General features: G+C 37.7%; 1 protein-coding gene across 4 annotated transcripts in view; it reads left to right on the top strand.

Annotated features, from left to right (window-relative positions):
- The window catches only part of SEMA6D (semaphorin 6D), a 342631-nt gene that overhangs the window by 102442 nt on the left and 221510 nt on the right, over positions 1-18679 (top strand). For 3 of the 4 annotated variants that reach the window (XM_077185497.1, XM_077185500.1, XM_077185496.1), the window contains exons 3-4: positions 13216-13261; positions 14154-14242. The gene's annotated coding sequence lies outside the window, so the exon portion shown is untranslated. The remainder of the gene's footprint in view (positions 1-13215; positions 13262-14153; positions 14243-18679) is intronic. The other variant, XM_077185498.1, reaches the window with a different exon arrangement.

Below are 18679 nucleotides of genomic sequence, written 5' to 3'. Positions count from 1 at the left end.
TCTAGCAAAGGGAAGACACTTGTGGTGATAAATCAAGTTTAGGAGAATGGGCATGCATGATTTGGGGTGTTTGCTGCTACTGACATGAAGGGACACCTTTTCAAATGGCTGGAATTGTGCAAAAGTATTTCTGTGCAGGAACAAAGACTGGGCTTCATGTTTAAGCAGAGCTTTACTTTGTTTGTGCGTGAACACTTGCTGACTGCTCTCTGTTGAGGAGGTACATCTGAGATGTTGCTACACTGGAAATCTGACACTGAAGGATATCCATGACTGTGACATGTGAGTGTTGCTGTTACACTGTAAATTTTAGCAGAGTCAGTCAGTTTAGAAGAGGAGTGGAGTTAGAAATAAAGTTATTAGTTAAAATTTACTAAGTTTGCCAGAGGCAATCATGAAATTAATATGTTTGACTTAACTTTTGAATAATGAAAAATAGTCTAAATAATAGAAACAGAGTGATGTTATGTATTGGAGTATCTGAGCATGTTTTGCCTATTGGCATAATCACTGCATTGTGCAAGCATTCCTGGGCACACAACTTTTGTAGCGTAACTATATCTAGCCCCAGGAGTCTGACTGATTCTCAGTACTTAAAAACTGCTGAAGAAAATTTCAAAACCTACCCATATAATTATCTGTCCCATGTACAGTGATTACATACATTAAATGAATGCAATTATTCAGGATGTCATGTACTGATTTGCAAGTAATAATGACTTTGAAAGGAACTGAAAATAACAGGGAAAAGAGCTAGAGTAGGTCCAATTGCCCAACAACATTAAGACCTCATTGGTTCAGTGACTGGAATACTTTGGTCTGTATCTAATAACTCCAAAAAGCTATTATTCTGAGGGGCATTTTTTTACAATTTTAACTTCTGATCATCCAGCTTGTGTCAAGCTCAAAATGAAAGATCAGCAGGTTTTGAACATTGATAGAAACTTCTTACATTTCTGATTTGAAACAACACTAACAGCAGTAGCGATAAAGAGACAGTCATTACACAGCAATATATATATATAAAACATTTCTTTTGAATACAGGATTCATTTCCCTGTGTGTTGTCCTAGACAGTTTAAGCATTTTAAAGACCATACCATAAATCTATCCCTGATATTTTCCACAACAGTTTAAAGTTATGAGAAAACAGGCTTTGAAACCTTTGCTCACCCATGTATGCACATAAATCTCTCCTGGTTTCCCTCACTGTCAGGCAATTATAACTTGTAACTGCTTCCAGAGACACCTGACTTTCCTGATGAAGAGCTATAATAATAAATTGTTCCAATAAACATGATGACACTCAGAGCCACATAAAGGTAGAGTCAATTAAGAGCAACAAACAAGCAGTGCTTCACCATCACTATAACCCAGCCTGTGCCACCTCTGAGAATGTTCTGTTGGGTGCTCAGCACACCCTGCCTTGTGCAAGAGGAGGAAAACTGTAGGATGATGGTGATGGCTTGGAACAGCACAGCAATAATCTTCTGGGTTTGTATTCCCCCACTTTGCACTCCTTGACTTTCAGAAGCGACCATTTCATAAAAGTCGTATTTGCTTTCCTTTGATTTACAATTATTGAAATTTTAATAAGGATTGTGCAGCGACTCCAGACATCACATATTGTCAGTGAGAAATTATAACTTTATTGCAGCACACACTGACAGCCAACTCATAAAAATGAATGACATTCTATATCATAACATCTCGTAGGCTGTTCAGAATGTTAATAGCTCACTTCATCTTTCTTTAGCATAATGAGGCAGACAGTGTACCAATATTCAACGTGAAAATGAAGATTAAGAAAATTTGAATTGAAGCAAGAAAGTAGTATTTAGCTAAGGTTCAGGCAACATTCTGATAAAAAGTTTCAATTAAAGTACTCTTAAGGAACCTTTTATCACTTGGAGCAAGGCTTTGTTACCAAATACCTACACTTACTACAAAAATATAATTTTAAAATGGCTTTTAAAATGCTGCTTTGAAATAGATCTATAGTCTTTCTCTTCTCCCATACAGTACTCTATTTTTCTATAGACTCAATTGTATAGGGTTGGATTATTTTAGAATAATCTATTTTTCCACAGCAGATCAAGCTAAAAATGGAAACAATGTTTAACAGAGATATTTTTACTACTTTTATTAGCAGTTCCAAATGTATCTACTCAAGTATGGGCAAAACTGTCCAATTACTTATCTAAATCTGCCAGTACTGTTAATCAAAAACTCTGTAGACACTGAGAGCCCTGGTTAAGATACCTGCAGCCTCACTACATCAACTATGACCACTTTTCTCCATAGTATGAACTTGAATCAGCCAACTATTTATTAATAAAATTATCCAGTAAAGTAATGCACCTGAAGTTGCTGCTATAGGCTTTAATTTTGGTGATGATCAAAGAAAAACTCTTACTTTTTACTTTAGCTTTTTAACATTTTTTTTAACTTTAGGTTTTTAAGGGCTCCTTCTTTATCTCTAAGTATATCAAAATTAAAGAAATTTGATGTTTTGGAGAATTCCCTAACCAAAATATTTACCTTTTCTTTTTCAAAATACATGCACTTTTGAAACAGTCTTATGGCTGTACTTTCTTAGTGCAGTGCCTGAGGCAAATGTAACTGCCTGGATGTGGAAATATAATTGTATCTGTTGGAAGGGGATTCATCCCATGGTGTGGATAGAGCACAGGAGATTGATATTCCTTCTAGGAAGAAGATGGCAGATTTGGTCCTTAATCGCTCAGGAGGGCGTTTTCTGTGGAGTGTGAAAAATGTCAGATCTGTAGAACCCTTTGGGTTTTCTGTCACAACCAGCTCTTCGTTTTGGTTTGTTACTGAATGATGTAAGCCGATTCCTGATTTGATTCTTCACTCATTACTACTTTTCATTATGGGTGATTTTGAAATTTATTCTGATACTTTGGAACATCCACTCTTACAAAGGTTTAATGATTTGTTGAATCTCCTCAGTTTATCACATTATGTTAATTTTCCTTCTTGCAGAATGGGCCGTACATTAGAATTGAGTATGTTACTTAATCTTCATCACAGCGATATACTATTCTTTTTTCCTTTATATTTGTTTCCTCAGTGTGAACTGAAGATTTCTCTCCCTTTCTTTACTTGACCTCTGGTATTTACCAGCTGCCCAGGGCTCCGTGGTACATTTAAATCAATGACCCTGCATGAAGACAGCTTTCAGAGCCAGGCAAAGCCCTCTCTCAGGCCCTTCTTTCTCCCCTCTGGTTGTCTCCTCTGTGTCTCCTCCTTCCCTCAGCAGAATGGGATTCCTGCTCAAATTTCCTTTCCCTTAATTCATTTGGTTCAATATACTGCCAAGCACACAGTGCTTGTATTGATATTTATTGCTTTTCTTCCCCTCCCCATACAAAATTAAGATTTACTTCTTAGTGTTTCTGTAAATAAAAAAGCTTAGACTACTTTGCTGTCTTTTGGTGATTTGCCTTGTTCTCAGTGCACTGTATCCATTCCTGAGGGTATCAGCCTCTGCTGAATATTTCTTTGCACTCAAGGTCAGTTCCCAGCTTGCTAGAACATACGTGCAATTACTTTTGGAATTAAGAGAGCTTGGCTAGTCTGGTTAAACGCAGTGATTCTTAATCCAATCTATACCATTCCTTTTATTTCACTGGCAGTTGAGAAGGTGGTAGTGAAATAGCTTTTGCAGCAACTTCATATATTTGATTTTATCAGTAAGTCTTAGTTCCCACATCTGATTGCTCATTGGAAAAGCTCAGAAGTAATTCTCTAAATCTAGTGAGTTTAATTTATCCCTGTGTCATAAGTAAGTTCAGCTTGGCACTGGGGGTCTGGTGCAGATAATGCTACTTTAAAGGTTATCTGGCTTTCTGCAGGGTGTCAGAAGCTCAGCTGCAGTGGAAAATAACCAGAATGCAGCCATTGTCTGGCAATGTCATGGGCACCAAGAGATTTACTGGAGGAAGTACAGAGGGAGCCATATACATCAGCTGATGACAGGTGGGAATTGTCTCCCCACTTGATGGAATCACATCTCACACCTGCAGCATGGATGTGCTGTTTATTTCACCTGCTGCCAGGCAGGGACTGTGTCCTGGCTTGATGGAATCAGCTCTCACTCTTGCAGTACAAATATACTGTAAAGCAGAGTTGTTTGGGCAAAAAACTTATACACATGGGAGGGCTTCATGTGTCTGGTTATTTCATTTGATTGCCTTGAATTCATGAGAGTTCAATTGTGTAAATCTGGTGCAGGCTGGGTAAAATTTTGTCTAATTTTGCACCAAATCATAGAGTAGCTGGTAGTGGGCAGGCAAACAGTTGCTCTACCTGATGTCTCTGTTTTCCATTTATCAAACTTCTTCTTCATGATTCGGGTATCTGTGGCCTTTTCCGCCTCACTTGGGATTTGGACTGGTTTCTCAAATTTTGATTTTCTGTCTTCAGTTAATATTTAGCTCATGCCATTTCTCTGAGAAATTATTACTGCAACTGCTGAATGCCATTTGTGGTCAAAATAGCATAGTAACATTAATCATATACATCATCTGTGGTGTCACTGGCATGCAGAAAAGACATAAATACACTTTCCAGGCTTCACAATCTTGAAAAATAATTGATGCTTTGTATAATTATCTGATAGATACTTACAGATAGATGGCTTCATATTCTTTTACACCCTCTAATTTCTGTAGTCTGTTCATGATCACTTGGATTTAGTGCATACCGAAGCCCTGCTTCCTGGGAAGTGGCTGGACATTGCCTGCTGATGAGAAGTAGAGAATAAATCTTTTGTTTTCATTTGCTTCCACACATGACCTTTGCTTTTGCTTTATTAAACTGCCTTTATCTTGACTCACAAGGGGTTTTTTTCCATATTATTTTCTCCCCCCAGTCCTGCTGAGGAGGGGAGTGATAGAGTGGCTTGGTGGACACCTGGCATCCAGCCAAGGTCAGGCCACCAAACAAGATATATTTCTAACTCTTATTTTACACACATGGTATTGTACTGTTACCCTCAAAAGCATTGACTAAAACTTCAGTTGTGTGCCTTACCACTGCCTTGTTTCTTTTCTCCCCTGTTCAATGAGGTCAAAGCTCTCCATGTTTCTATTAAAAAGAACATTTGAGTATAGAGGAAAAAGGATCTTCTAGTAATTTTAAAGATGAAATTTTATTTAGAAAAAAAATCAGATAAACATTTGGCATGGTATATGCTGATCAAATATGTCTGTGCTTTAATACAGCATATCAACAAACAAAATGGGAGTTGTAGGATAATTGCATAAAATCAGTAATAAATTTCCATACTGAATATGTTGTCTGGAAGAACTTAATGATAACTTTTTTGATTTTTAAACAGCTTGAACAGAACTGAGACCAGCTCAAGGGAGTTCTTTGTCTGTCCATGTCTGTTTGCTCATGTGTAAACAGGAATAAGAATATTTTCTTCCTCAATATGGTGTTACAGAACTCAATTAACATGCTTTCATTGTCTCAGCAATAAAATATTTTGTCCTGTTGATCTAAATCCACTGTAAAAGCTACACATGGGCAACAGCAGAATTAGACTCTATGGTATTATTAGAGGCCTAATAATCATAGCTCAAATCATAGTTAATTTCAATTAGGGTGTTAAATTTACAAAATAAAAATATGGAGCCACTGTTGTCCATAATTTGGAAGGGACAATGGGAGAAACGTGAGATTAAACAGTTGCTAAATTATTATCAACTAACAAATGCAAACTTTGTCATACTGACAAAGCATTAAGTAGCCTGGAACTATTAAATTGCAGTCTTCAAAATATTTGTGAAATAGGAGAACAAAAGTTTTTCTGGGTTATTGCAAAGGAACTTATGTCACTCTTTTTAAGATAGACCCAGTGAGAAAAATACACTGCTCTGACATCTGCAGACGTGAGTGTTGTTATAACACTAGTGTTGTAAAATATGGGCTTTTGATTCATGACACATACTCAGTGTTTCTTCCATATAGTTCTGGGGCTAATTTGATTTAAAACACTGGTATCAGAATGGAGCATGTCCTAAAGAGCAGAACATAATGGATGTTAAATATTGACTTTTCAATTGGAAGGGTATATTCATTATACAGCTGGAGTTAGCCTATCTTAAATGTTCATAAAAGAAAGAGAATCAAAAAGCTATAGAATCAGTCTTGAAAAGTACCCTTCTTTATATCAGTAATGATCTTCTGACTCTGCTTTTTATTACTTCTACTGCTGTCAACTATCTGATGTTAGAAGCTCTCTTTCCTTTATGGCTTAAATAATGTTAGAGACTCATTTAAAATTGTTGTGCACAATAAACTGTTCTGATAACTGCTCTTATAGGTTTTCTGTAGGCGGCCTCGCATTTTCTAATTTTCTGATAACCAAAAAATGGCCTTGAAATATTTTTCCTCACTCTTTATTTAAAACTTCCTAGATTATATGGAAATTGCTTTACTCAGTAATCAAATCCCTTTCCTTTCTTCTTTTTAAAATCCAGTTTTCACATAGGACACTTTAAAAACTTGTTGGGCTAGTTATTTATATTTATTAAACTCCGCTTGGTTTAGCAGGTAGGGTAGCAAAGGAGAGTCTAGTCCAGTGTAACAACTCACATCCCAGGTTCTCTGCAGGCCAGAGCACTCAGCAGCCTGCTCAGGACAGAGCAGTGGCCAGTGTGGAGGCCTCTCAGGCCCTGCCCCTGCTGACCTCTGTCATTCCCAGCGCACATCTGTTTGCAGATGGGGAATCCAGCTATCCTGGCTTTGTCTCTACTGCATTTTCTGGCTGTCTCTGTGGTGCAGTGCATATGGGACTCAACCAAGACCAGGTGTTATGTCCATTCTATTTATTTCCTGCATTGTCAAACCTCTACAGGTTTTAATTTTTGCTCCAGTTCAGGTCATTGTTTGGCTGGGGTGATCACAGTTTGCATTTAGTTCTGATTGCAGAAAAAAATTACTGTCTGAGAACAGGGGTTTTATTTGATTCCCAGACTTACTTCTGCACTAACCACCACCTATTGTGTCCATCCTTCTCTCTCTGAACTAATAAATATTTATAGAGTAAAAGATTGGCAACTGTCCCATGTGGCTGGTTAGGGTACTTACCTGGAATATTATCCCTGCTCTACATAATCCAAAGCAGAGGAATGTTCTGGGTCTCATCTAGGTGCCTCAGCTACACAGCTATTTACTACTTGGGGTTTTCCTGCTATTTTTTCCAGGGAACACATTCTACATCAAACTTCAGAAATTGTTCTAGTGGAAGTATAACCTAGCAAATATCCTTGACCAGGTTTAACCTTCAGCCACAACAGTGCCGGAATATTCAGGAACCCTTCTACCCTTGCAAACAGGCATGTCTCGCATGATGAGAGTAATTGCAACCCTTGATAAATCCCTACAGAAGTGCTTTTCCTACAGTCATTATTTCTATCCTACCTTCAATAGGCCTGAGGCTGTGACCTTCTGTTCAGAGTCTTTTCTGGAAGAAATTAGAAATTGAAAAAATCAAGGTCTGATTAAAAGATGTAGAGCTGAGTCACTTCAGAGGACTGATAACACGCATCCCTAACAGTCACTTCCCTTGGCATCATATCAGCTTTAGTCAAGTCAGGCTGGGGAGAGGTGGAGGAGCCCTTTGGGAGGGTGAGTTTTTTTAGTTATGTGAACCAGCAGCTATATTCTGATATCTTAGATACCAGTTTTCAGCTTAGTGGAGCTGAAAGTTTTTATTTTTACAGCTTTCCACTCTACTTCTCTTCTTGCCAAGTCATAAAATCTAAGGCACTGCAATATTTAGTCTATTCATGCCCATATAGAGAGCTTATATTTGCAATACCCAAAATAAAGGTGGCTTTGCATGAGTCCCATTTAAGCAGATGCTTGAGGATCCCTGCAATAAGTACAAGAAGGATCATCCATCGTGTCACTGCTTCAGAAGGTGCAATGCATTTCTTTCCTACATCCAGGCATCTTTAAATGCTGATTATTCCTGACTGTCAGTGTGGCCTGTTATAGCCACAGGTATTGGATATAATTGAGAACATCCATCAGATATCTCTCAATTCTAGCACAGTATACTACCCTTGATCAAGATTAAAACCAGGTGAAAAAAGGAAAATTGTGATGCAGCCTTTTATCACTGCAACATTTTTTTGGATTTAAGTTTGTTGGATCACTTCAGAGTAATCTATTTGCTTTATCAGTAATTGCAATCATAATAGAAATAATTAGCTTTAAAAGCAACATCAATTTAATTTTTTCTGTTTCTACAAAATAATTTGATGTTTCTCTAAAATATTCTTGTAAATTTCTTTAATTCATGGGAAGTTCAAAAATTGTTACCTTTTCATATTCAGGAAGAAAGGAAATTTCATAATATTGACATATCCTTTTTAGGAATTGCACAATTGAAATTCTCTGGTGAAGAACTTTGTTACACATTTTGGATGGCAGTGAAAATTGTGGCAGAGATATCACAGAAAGAATTAAGCTGTTCAGCACAGTTTGTGATTTGTGTGAGAGGGCCTGCTTGGGGACCTGGCACTTTCTGTAGAGATTTAACAGCTCTAAGGATTGATATAATGTTGGACACAGGAATCACAGGACTGAGCCAGAGGCAAAAGCGGGAACCAGGAGGCGTAGGCTGAACAGACAGGAGTGGCAACACCTTTGATGTCTGAAAAGAAAGGAACAAGTTCCTTATCCAATAGGAATGGAAATACATTTAAATAGAAAATAGCAAATAGAAATTGTTAAAAAATAAATGTCCTATAAGGTACGAGCACAAAAACCCCCACTCTCATTTTAAACCCCATACATCTGTGTGTAGTGAATCTGCTAGAAGTTTTGCTTTCCTTTTTAGAAAAAAGCAAGCAACAACAAAATTAATAGCTCAATATAACTGCATCTTTACATTTACTTGCAAAACAGTAAAGAATAACCTCAAGAATATTAACTTTGATGGGTTTTGCCTCTTGGGTAGGCTCAGGTGGTTTAAACAAGCCCAGGAAAAGGCAGCCATTGTTATAAACTCCTTGAGTTTGTATGGTATTTCTCCCTAAGTGCTTGTGTACTATTGCTAAATAAACTGTGCTTTAAGAATGTTACTGATCTCTTCTCCACACTGCTCACAGAGCTCCAGAGAGAAGGATTACAGCACATTTTAAATGTAACTTTGTGACCCAGGATATATCTGTATTACCTGGGATATTCATATTGGTTTTATTTTACTGTTTTTACTGACTAAAATAGACACTTCCAGCAACATAGCCAAGAGACCAGAAGTTTAATATAATTTGGGGGAAAATAAAGCTAAACAGTTTGAAAAGGGAGACAGAACCCCATCCTGAGAGAGACTGTGGGATAAGAACTGATTCTTCAGGGACAGTGGGGAGAGGATTACACTTATACAGTGGCTGTGGATTTTTTTTTTTTTTTGAACTGTATTGCTGTATTTCAGTTTTTGAAAAGCAGACGACTTTTTTTCAAAGTAGTTGCTGAAACTTTTATCTTGATTTGATTGTGTCTGGGTTTCTTTTATTTGTGAATATTCCAACATTCAGCCTTTGATGTTACCTTTGAGCAGAGCCTTATCAGGTCCTGAAAATAGCTTCATAGATGAAATTTTTTTCTATTGTATTAGCCTGGTTTGAAAAGAACCTAATTGACCTACTATAATAAAAGATTTGACTTTAAAGTTTGATCCCAGCTTACAAGGGTTTGCATCTCTTGGTTCTGCCTTTTGAACACTTAAACAAGAGACATTTTTCAGTTTCTAAAAGCCTTTTAGCTCATGCACATGTATGGACAGTACCTAATGGACTCTAACCATTTATTCATTTCACAGCTGTGAAACGTTATTCTTTTTACATTTTCTATTTTTAGGTCAAAATGAAAAATCCATTTGTCTTATTTAGCTTTTTAAATATTTATTTTATGGTATTTTACATTCTTTCTGCTTTTGCCCTGGGGTATTTCTTCAAAACTCATTTTAAAATGTGCACATGATTGATTTAGTTTTTGAGGCAGGCTACAGGAACCAGGTTTCACTTCCTCTGAAACTGCAGAAAAGTGATGGGGCCTTACTGGAGAAAGGGACTATTGCATTTGCCTTGTAAGGAAGAAGAAAAGCTGTACTGAAAAGAATTATCATGATGAAACATGAAAAAGAGTAGGCTGAATTCTTTTTTGGATGTGCTGGCTCTGCAAGGTGAGAATCTGGCCTAAGAATTTTTCTGTAGTCTGTAACTTGAGAGAGGCATGAAAAGTAAAGCCAACAACATTTTATTGTCCATAGATCTTACCACCCCAGTGGAGAAATATGATGGTTTCTTATTGAGAAGCAGAAATAGATTCTGTATTTGCAATGTCTCCTATTTCCACTCCACAGGTCTGCATAATTGAACATGTCAGGTCAAAGGATGGAAAATTTTCTTTCTGGAGGAAGGCAGTGATTGAGCTGCTGAAGGCTGATTCTGCAGGCAGTGCTCAGGTGCAGGGGCTCCTGCTCTCTTACACAGGCCTGTTGATGAGAACTGGAGCTCTGCACTTTACAGATGCTGGGCTGGGGCTGAACAACCCAGCTCCATGTTCATGCGGTCAAAATGCTCACATCAGTTAATGGGAATTGTGTGAGAACAAGAATTTAGTAAAAAGAAAGAATGGCAGGATTTGGACCTGTACCAAATGCTTAGGAAAAGGCTGTGATTCCTGCCCTCTCAGTTAGAAGTTGGGTGTTGTGAAGCAGTCAGTAATGCCAAGACAGTTGGCAAGTGAGCAAAACCAAAATAATAGAATTAAAGGAGAGAAGGACTTCTTGCAATTAAAATTGCATGTACTGGCATTTCTAGTATGTGGCAGAGATCCTGCACATTTTACTCCTGAGTAACAAAGAACAGAGCTGTGTATGTCACCATGGAAATGTAAATGGAGTTCCTTTGACAAACAGAGAAATGTATGCCATTCCTTTATGCTCAGATGAACTGCTCATAGTGGGATGCAAGAGAAGAATGGGATGTCTGTTACAGAAAAGATATGAACATGCAATTGTAGTACCTTGTTCTACCTTCTGTTAGATTTTCATTAGGAGCTTAAAACATGCAAGGAGAAAAAAAGAGTGATTTTTTTTTTCTAGCTAATTATTTAATACTGTATTTATAGCAGGCAGTAAAAAAAATAATAGTGATCAACCACGTGGCAAAGAGCACAGAGGTAAAAGTGTAGATTTGTACACTATGCTGCTTCTGCCTGGGATGTCTGTCTGCTTATTTTTCCTTAAAAAAAGGATGGATATTTATGAATGAAAGGAACTTTCAAAAGGGGCAGGAAGCTGTGTTACAATATTATGCATCTGATTGAAGAGATTTTTTTTGTTTAGTTTTTATGATCAACAGATGTTTGGGAATTTTTGTTCTAATTCTGACTGCGTCATTCTTTCCTTGCCTGAGGAATGAGAATACATGGAGTGCAATTTAAACAATTAACAACAACCTATACTGGGAGCTCAAGAATTCAACACTTTTCTCATATTCTGAAGGTATCAGCTTATAATTTTGCTCTGTTCCCTTTGGAACAGAGAGCTAGGTAAATCTGAGTTTTATGTTGTTGCTTTAACATGTTTGTGCTTGATTTCACCAAATACTTCTGAGTTCAACTCCCACAATGAGTCTGAGAACTCAGTGTCTGGCTCATGTGTTTGGATATTTGAACTAGAAATGTTTTCAGAGATCAGCAAAGGGAGATGGAGTTGCCAAGCCAGGGGCTCTAAAGTCAGACCATAAAGGCAAAGAAAACAGAGAAGGATTTAAATCCAAACGCTCTATTTACCTTTTTTACCCCATTTGGAGTTATGTTTTGTGACTATCATAAGATGAAATAACTTTAAAATCTTCAGGAAGCCAATAAACTTTGCAGTATCCTGTTTTCCCCTTAGGAATAAGGATGGGGTTTCTGCAACTCAGAAAGGAAAATTTTTAATGCCATCTGTTGTTCCTTCAAATGTGCTTATTTTAATTTATTTCTAACAGAAACCACCCTGTCACTTCTTTAACCCATCTTCCTGATTTAAAATATTTCATTCAGAGCAGCAATGATGCTTCACCCAGCCTGTTTTGGATATGGAATCTTAAATATTCTCGAGGAAATTTGTCATATAGACATAGAGTGCTCTTTGTAAGTTGCAGAAGATATTTTTTGAGTAAAGATAATGGAAAAAATTAATGGAAATCATGAGCAATCTGAAGATTTTCTAATAACAGAAAATAACAGAAAAGGTCAGTAAATTAGTAATTGCCTCTGAAATATAATCATAATACTGCCTAGTTACTAAATTGGCTTATTAAAATATGCTCAGGAGGGACGATTAAAAGATTCTTTATGCATTATGAATTAAGTATTTTTTTTTTAATTTGGAAGAAATTCACATTTAGGAAAATTATGAAAATGCACGGTATTCAAAGTTAATAATAACCATATCATTTCTGTAGATATCAGGGGGGAAAAAGTAAGCTAAGGTGATGCTCTTTGTTTCCTTAGTACTAAAATGCAACTGATTTTGAAATTAAAGTGGTGCCAGACAACGACACTTCACATTCACTTGGGACAGAAAATACCCAACTGACCATTCAGGATTGCTGTAGGGAGGCAGAATAGTGGGGAGTCAGAATGAAAACAGTGCTGGAGAAAGGACCATAGTAGAAAATGTCTTCATTTCTCACAAGGTATCTATTTTTCCCTCAAAAGTTAATGTTTCTTTAAAAGTTGGTATTCCCCATCCAGGCTAATAATCCTTCAGGATAACTTTAAGGTACTTGTTTCCCAAATACCTTCTGGAGGATCTGGTAGCACTTTCTGCTTTCTGACTACCATTCTCATAGCCTGGATCTCATCTTGATTCCTGCTGAATAACAGAATTTTGATGACTGCAGCTTCCTTCTCCCCCACCACATCTATGTACACTGATAAATATTGTACTCACTGTTTTTATCCTTTGGGCTTGTTTTAAGGGAGAAGTTACCTGGGACTGGTTTGTTACATCTTCTTGCAATGTTTAACTATGAAGGAAGCACCGTGCTCTCTTCTTACATTGCCTCCAGTGACTTGTTTGCCAATCAGTGCAAAGCTCTGCACTGAGCCTGGTGTTCTGGGAAATTTCTCATTGTACAACTTTTTCTGACGTGCTCCATTTTCTGTTTACAGAGATGTGGATGCCGGGGGGTGGTTACAGCAGGAGGAGGAAGAACAAGTAAGTAAATTTGAGGGGATACATTTGCAGGCCTTTGTATGGAGCAGTTGCCGTCAGTTGTTTTAAAGTACACCCCAGTTATGCTGCATCCCAGGGGAGCTGCTTTGCCTTGCATTGTGCACCCCAAAAAAGAGAAAGCTCTTGTATCTCAAGTTCTTTTGTAATGGCATCTACAATTCAGCACAAAGCACACTACAAAATTAATAGCACTCTGCAGTGATTGTTCTCAGCCCAAGGGTTTCAAACAACCCTGCCTGTCCATAGCACCTTAAAGTCTCCATGCTGTTTGAATTGTCTCAGGAGCCTAATTTGAGCTACTCAGTTCATAAACCCCATCTTGCACCAAAACTGAATGAATAAATGAAACTGATAGTTTTAACATTGCTTTTCCTCTTTCTGTGGCTACAATAGACATATTTGCTTTGTAATATAGTTGAATTATGCAGCCATCTGCCCCACCTTGTGCTGAGTTTAACAGTGGGAAGATGAAGAGAGCTGGTATGCATTTAGGAATAGGGGAACAGGCTTGCAAAAAAGCTTAAGGGGGGTGTGTGAGCAACAAGTGTGCCTCCTGCTTTTAGGATTTGTTACTGCAAGGACATAAAACAGCATTAGGTTTATGGTACTTTGATGCTATAGTGAGTGACTTGGGAATAAGAGGATTAAAAGACAACAGGCAGTAGGAGACTGGTAGCTTTTAATTCTTCCCAAAATGGTGATGAAGAGCTGGATACAGAAAAATTAGATTTAAATTCTTTCTTGTGCAGTTTATGAGATAATGCCATTCATTATATTTAATAATAGATCTACTTCTGTTGTATAGATTTTTACTTAAGGATTTGGTAAATCTGTAAATTGACCATGACAGCATACAATTTTTTACTGTCTGCAGACAGAGGCTGTGATCCAGGCCACAGGTACCACAGGAGCTGGCCAGGAGCTCATGGATCCTGGCCATCCCTTCCAGCAGGGAGACTGCAGGTAGGAAGTAGTCACATATTTAGTTCATTGCTAACAGGACACAATAAAAGTTCATAATGCCTCTTCCTGTGTGACCTGGTGAAAAGAAGTTTTAGCACAGTTCCTCTTGTTTTCAACTCCTCTCTCTTTTTTTTTTTTTTTTTTTTTTTTTTTTTAACGCTTTTCTGCTTTGCCTCACTGCTGAGGTCAGATTTGGATGTCTGCTTTTTATTTATTTTTACTAAATCTCACAGGTGCTTTCACTTTTTGTGAAAGAAAGGTACCTGTCAGGTGAGGACTGGTTGTGTAGGTCTCCAAAGAGATTAATTAAACCTGGGGCACACAGAGGCACCTGAAAACCACCAGTTTTAAAGGAGATGTGACACTTGGTTAGATGAACTCTGTTCTACCAAGGGTCTAAAATGAGCTTCTGGCTGTAAACAGCCTTTGAGGAGGGACAAGAAAATGAGTCCATATGAGCCCAGAATTGCTGCAGGTGCATAAATGCCCTAATTTGAGATACAATTCTGTATCATAATCATCAAAATAGAGTAAAAATGTATTTTTTGGTTGCCTAGAACAGAGATGGTAAATGGTGTTTCTTGTGTTCCAGGGGGATTACTCACATAGAAATAATATGCCAAAGATTGGGCCTAGATTAAAAGGATTTTAAGCATAATAGAGAAGCCATCCCCATCTCTCTGTGAATAAACTGGTAGTTTCAACATAGTTCCTGGGATACTCTTGTCATATCATAAAAATTAATGGAGTTTATACTAGCTGCATTTCAGCTGTCAGATTCACCAGGGAAACAGTGATTTGCAAACTGAACCAGTGCTTGCTCCAGACTGGAGAGTGCTCCTGACCCAGTGTGGGCTCAGATCATGGGTCCCTAAGGGAAATCTCACACTGCAAACTTTGACTGCAAGTTTGGTGTCAATGTACAGGAAAATGGAGTTTTGGGGCTGTCAGCCAGGCACCATTCACAAGGAAAGACTTCATTTCAGAAAGGGAGAGAGGAACCTGCCCAGAACAGTCTGGTTTGGAAGGAAAAGAGAGGAGCCAGTTTTGTGCATTGTCTGCTAGGCAAGGATACCCTGAATGAATCAATGGCTTGGCTTTCTGTGAATTCTGAGGAAGGTGGCATTATCACATGAATCTTAGCAAGTTTGGCATGGGTTCTTTTTTTCAAATATGATTCCCAGTAGTATTGTGTTCAAAAGAAAGAGCAAGACAGCCGGTATTTCAAAACATCATTTTCAGCTAAAATCACACTCTAGGCAGAGTAAAAGAAAGGATTCAGTAATGAAGAGGAAAATGCAGAGATGGAAGAACTCAAGTTTTCTCAAAAAACCTTCTCTAAAAAGACTCAAATTATGAAAGCTGTCTGTATCAGTTTTGATAACATGGCTCTTGAGGACATCTAAAATCTCATTAAATACATGAGGATCCGGAACAGAAATGTTCAAGGGAAAAACTAGACCAGATTTTTCTAGGATTCTAACATAATCTTTTTAATTTTCTAAAGAAAATTTTTAGCTATCTTGATAAAATGGACAGCCATGCTTGTAGGAGGCCTGCTGAAATGTTACTGTTATTATTAATATTGGTAATAATATTATTACTATGGAAAATAATAATTACCAGAAAATCAGGTAGTGATCTGAATTAATATTGATGAAGCTAGACATAAAAGTTATACTACTAAGAATAACTTTTTACCCAACATTTTCTAGCACATCAGAAAAAGTTCATTAATCAAATGAAGACTTTAAATTTCAAAACATGATATTATTGCAAAAATAGACCAGAGGCAATTCTCTCTTTGCTGTGTTCTCTGAATGGGAGCTCCCTACCTTTGTAGGCTGCCCATCAGCAGGGTAAGATGCAGCACAAGCACACAGCTCATTTCCCAGCCTGTTCCTACCCAGTATCATGTTCAGCACTGGCTTTGCTGCTGTAGACAGGTCTGTGAATGACAATTCAGGAATTGTCAAAATCCTCAGTGAAGTAGACAGCTGGAGAGCTTGTCACAGAAAAATCACATTAAAAGATTTCAATTCACCAAGTCTTTTTTCCCATGTGCTCAAACATCTGGAATACAGAAGAGCTTTCTGTATCTATGTATGTAGCCAGACAAAATGTTGTACAGACTTCTGCCTACTAGAAATTGGTATATCATTTGCTGTCCTTGGATGCCCAAGGGACACACTACAGTCAGGAGCTGACAGGTACCAGGGATCTACACAGATTTTTCAAGCTCTACAAGAAGAGCTTGAAAAATGCTTGAAAATTATGTAACAAAGAAGGAATAATATATAATAAACTGATTCTGTTCTAATTTACATCTGTATACATCTGAGGTAATTTATGGCAATCATAGCAAAATTCTAGATTTGTATTTTGACTAAGTTTGATTAATGCAGCAGACACTGATCTTGCTATAAAGTTCTAACCTTCCTTTTACAAGTTATTAAAACCCCAAAAATTCTATATGTTATTCACCAAGAGATGCTAATGTTATTACTTTTCAAGGGTTTTTTAACTAATTTTCCAGTTTAAAGTACTGATTCACTGAGAATCAGTAATAAAATTGAAAATACAGCACAGTATTCTTTTATGGTGCCTGCACTACCTAGGAGTGCTCTTCACAAAAAAATATTCTTGTCTGATAAAAGATTCCACAACTAAATTCATTTATAAAATTAAGATTGAACAATTTTCTTGAATCTCTTCTACTTTCTAGAGGGGTCATGACTGCACTAATGAAGGTTAAATAGACTGAGGAATGATTGGTAGAATATCTGTGGGAGACTTCAGAAATGTGTAGCTTATAGAAAAAGCATTATAGCACCTACCACGTCATCTGTCATATCAGGTGAAAAAAATCTTCCTTCAATTCCCCAGGCATTTCAAAGATAATTACTCTAAATACAATGGGTGAAGAATCCTATTAGTTACGAGTCAAGTATTCAAGCTCTTTTTTTTTCTTCCTTCTGTTTTATAATATTTGGCTGGTTTTTCACCATCACTTTTTAAAATGTACAACTGTGTCGAGTCCTATATTGAAATTACAGCTGAAACTGAAGCCGCAGGAACATGTAGGACGTGCAGTGCCCCAGGTCAGTTTGCTATGCATGAGCAGGACAGCAGGCAAGGAGCCTCCTTCTGCCAGAGGCTGGTCCAGGCCCCATCTGCATCCTCTGGTGTAAAGATCAGTGCTAGGGCTCCCTGAGCAGACAATGGAAAGTAAAAAACTTTGATGTGTCCTTATATTTGTAAAGGACAGATATAAGGACACATTAAGACTTGTCCAGACATGAGCTGAGGAAGGACATGTTGTGTATTGTGAAAATATTTCAGCAAATGTGGAGTCATCCTGTGAGAATTTGAGACTGGGCATGTTGACTGTGTGCAGAGTACAGTTAGCTTAGTAGTGAGATGTCTGCATCTGAAGGAAAAGAATAATTCATGATTGCCATTTCTTTGCAAAGCTGAGTTAAAGGTTAATACCAAAGCTATACATTTTGCTATTTTTGCTGTGGCTGTGAACCTACAAAAATTGCTTTGTGTTAATGGAAAATCCCATGACAGACTAACAAAAGACTTGACTGTGGCTGGAGGAGATTGACTTCTTGCAGAAAAAATGCCTATCAGGGAACCAAACTAAAACATGAGGTTTGCTCATGAAGAAGGGACCCTTGCCTCTGTTGGCATGAAGCTGGTGAAGTGTGAGTACATGGGATGAGCACAAGAAATGGTCATCACTCTTTGGAACCTGGGATTTTATACACTGTATTTCCACTCTAATGGATATGGTCATTTGTTGTTTAAATGGTTTTTCTGGCCAGGATACATATCTCCCAAACGGGAGAATGCCAAAAAGTGCTTGAATTCAGGTGGACAGAGTCCATGGTTATATGCAGGGTTCAACAGTTTCTCAGCAGTTTTGACATTTCTTCCCAGAAGAGACAGCTGGCTAGGAGTTAGGTCTGAAAGCTCAGAAAGGAAGCAGGTCCAGCTAACTGCATGTCCTTAACAGTCTCTTCAGGGACTCTCTGCAGTGTGTGCTCAGCCTGAGTGCAGATCTTCAGGTCCTAAATTCTGTTACACCTGAGATTTTCATCAGATTAAAGAAAACCCATATTTCTCTTGCCTGGAGCAATTGTAGACCCAAACTTGTATAAGAGACTGACTGATGATGGTTCTTTTCTCTGTTGGTAGGAAAGTCATAGACATTAAACCGCCATCAACCTTTAGGTCAATTTGTTAGGGGAGACACACAAAATCAGTCAAAAAGGGCAGCCAAGCAACTTGAAATCACTGGTGCCAAATCAAAATCTTCAAACTCAGATGTTGAGCAAAATAGTCACATTGGAAGGCAACATGCCTTAGCAGTCATATTAGTAACAAAGTATTCAAGAGGAATCCTATTAAAAATAGGGAATATATTTGTAG

The sequence above is a fragment of the Agelaius phoeniceus genome, chromosome 13 (genome assembly GCF_051311805.1).
Source record: "Agelaius phoeniceus isolate bAgePho1 chromosome 13, bAgePho1.hap1, whole genome shotgun sequence".
Classification (NCBI taxonomy): domain Eukaryota; kingdom Metazoa; phylum Chordata; class Aves; order Passeriformes; family Icteridae; genus Agelaius; species Agelaius phoeniceus.
Note: the sequence above shows the minus strand (reverse complement) of the source record. Positions and strands in the feature narration are given on the sequence as shown.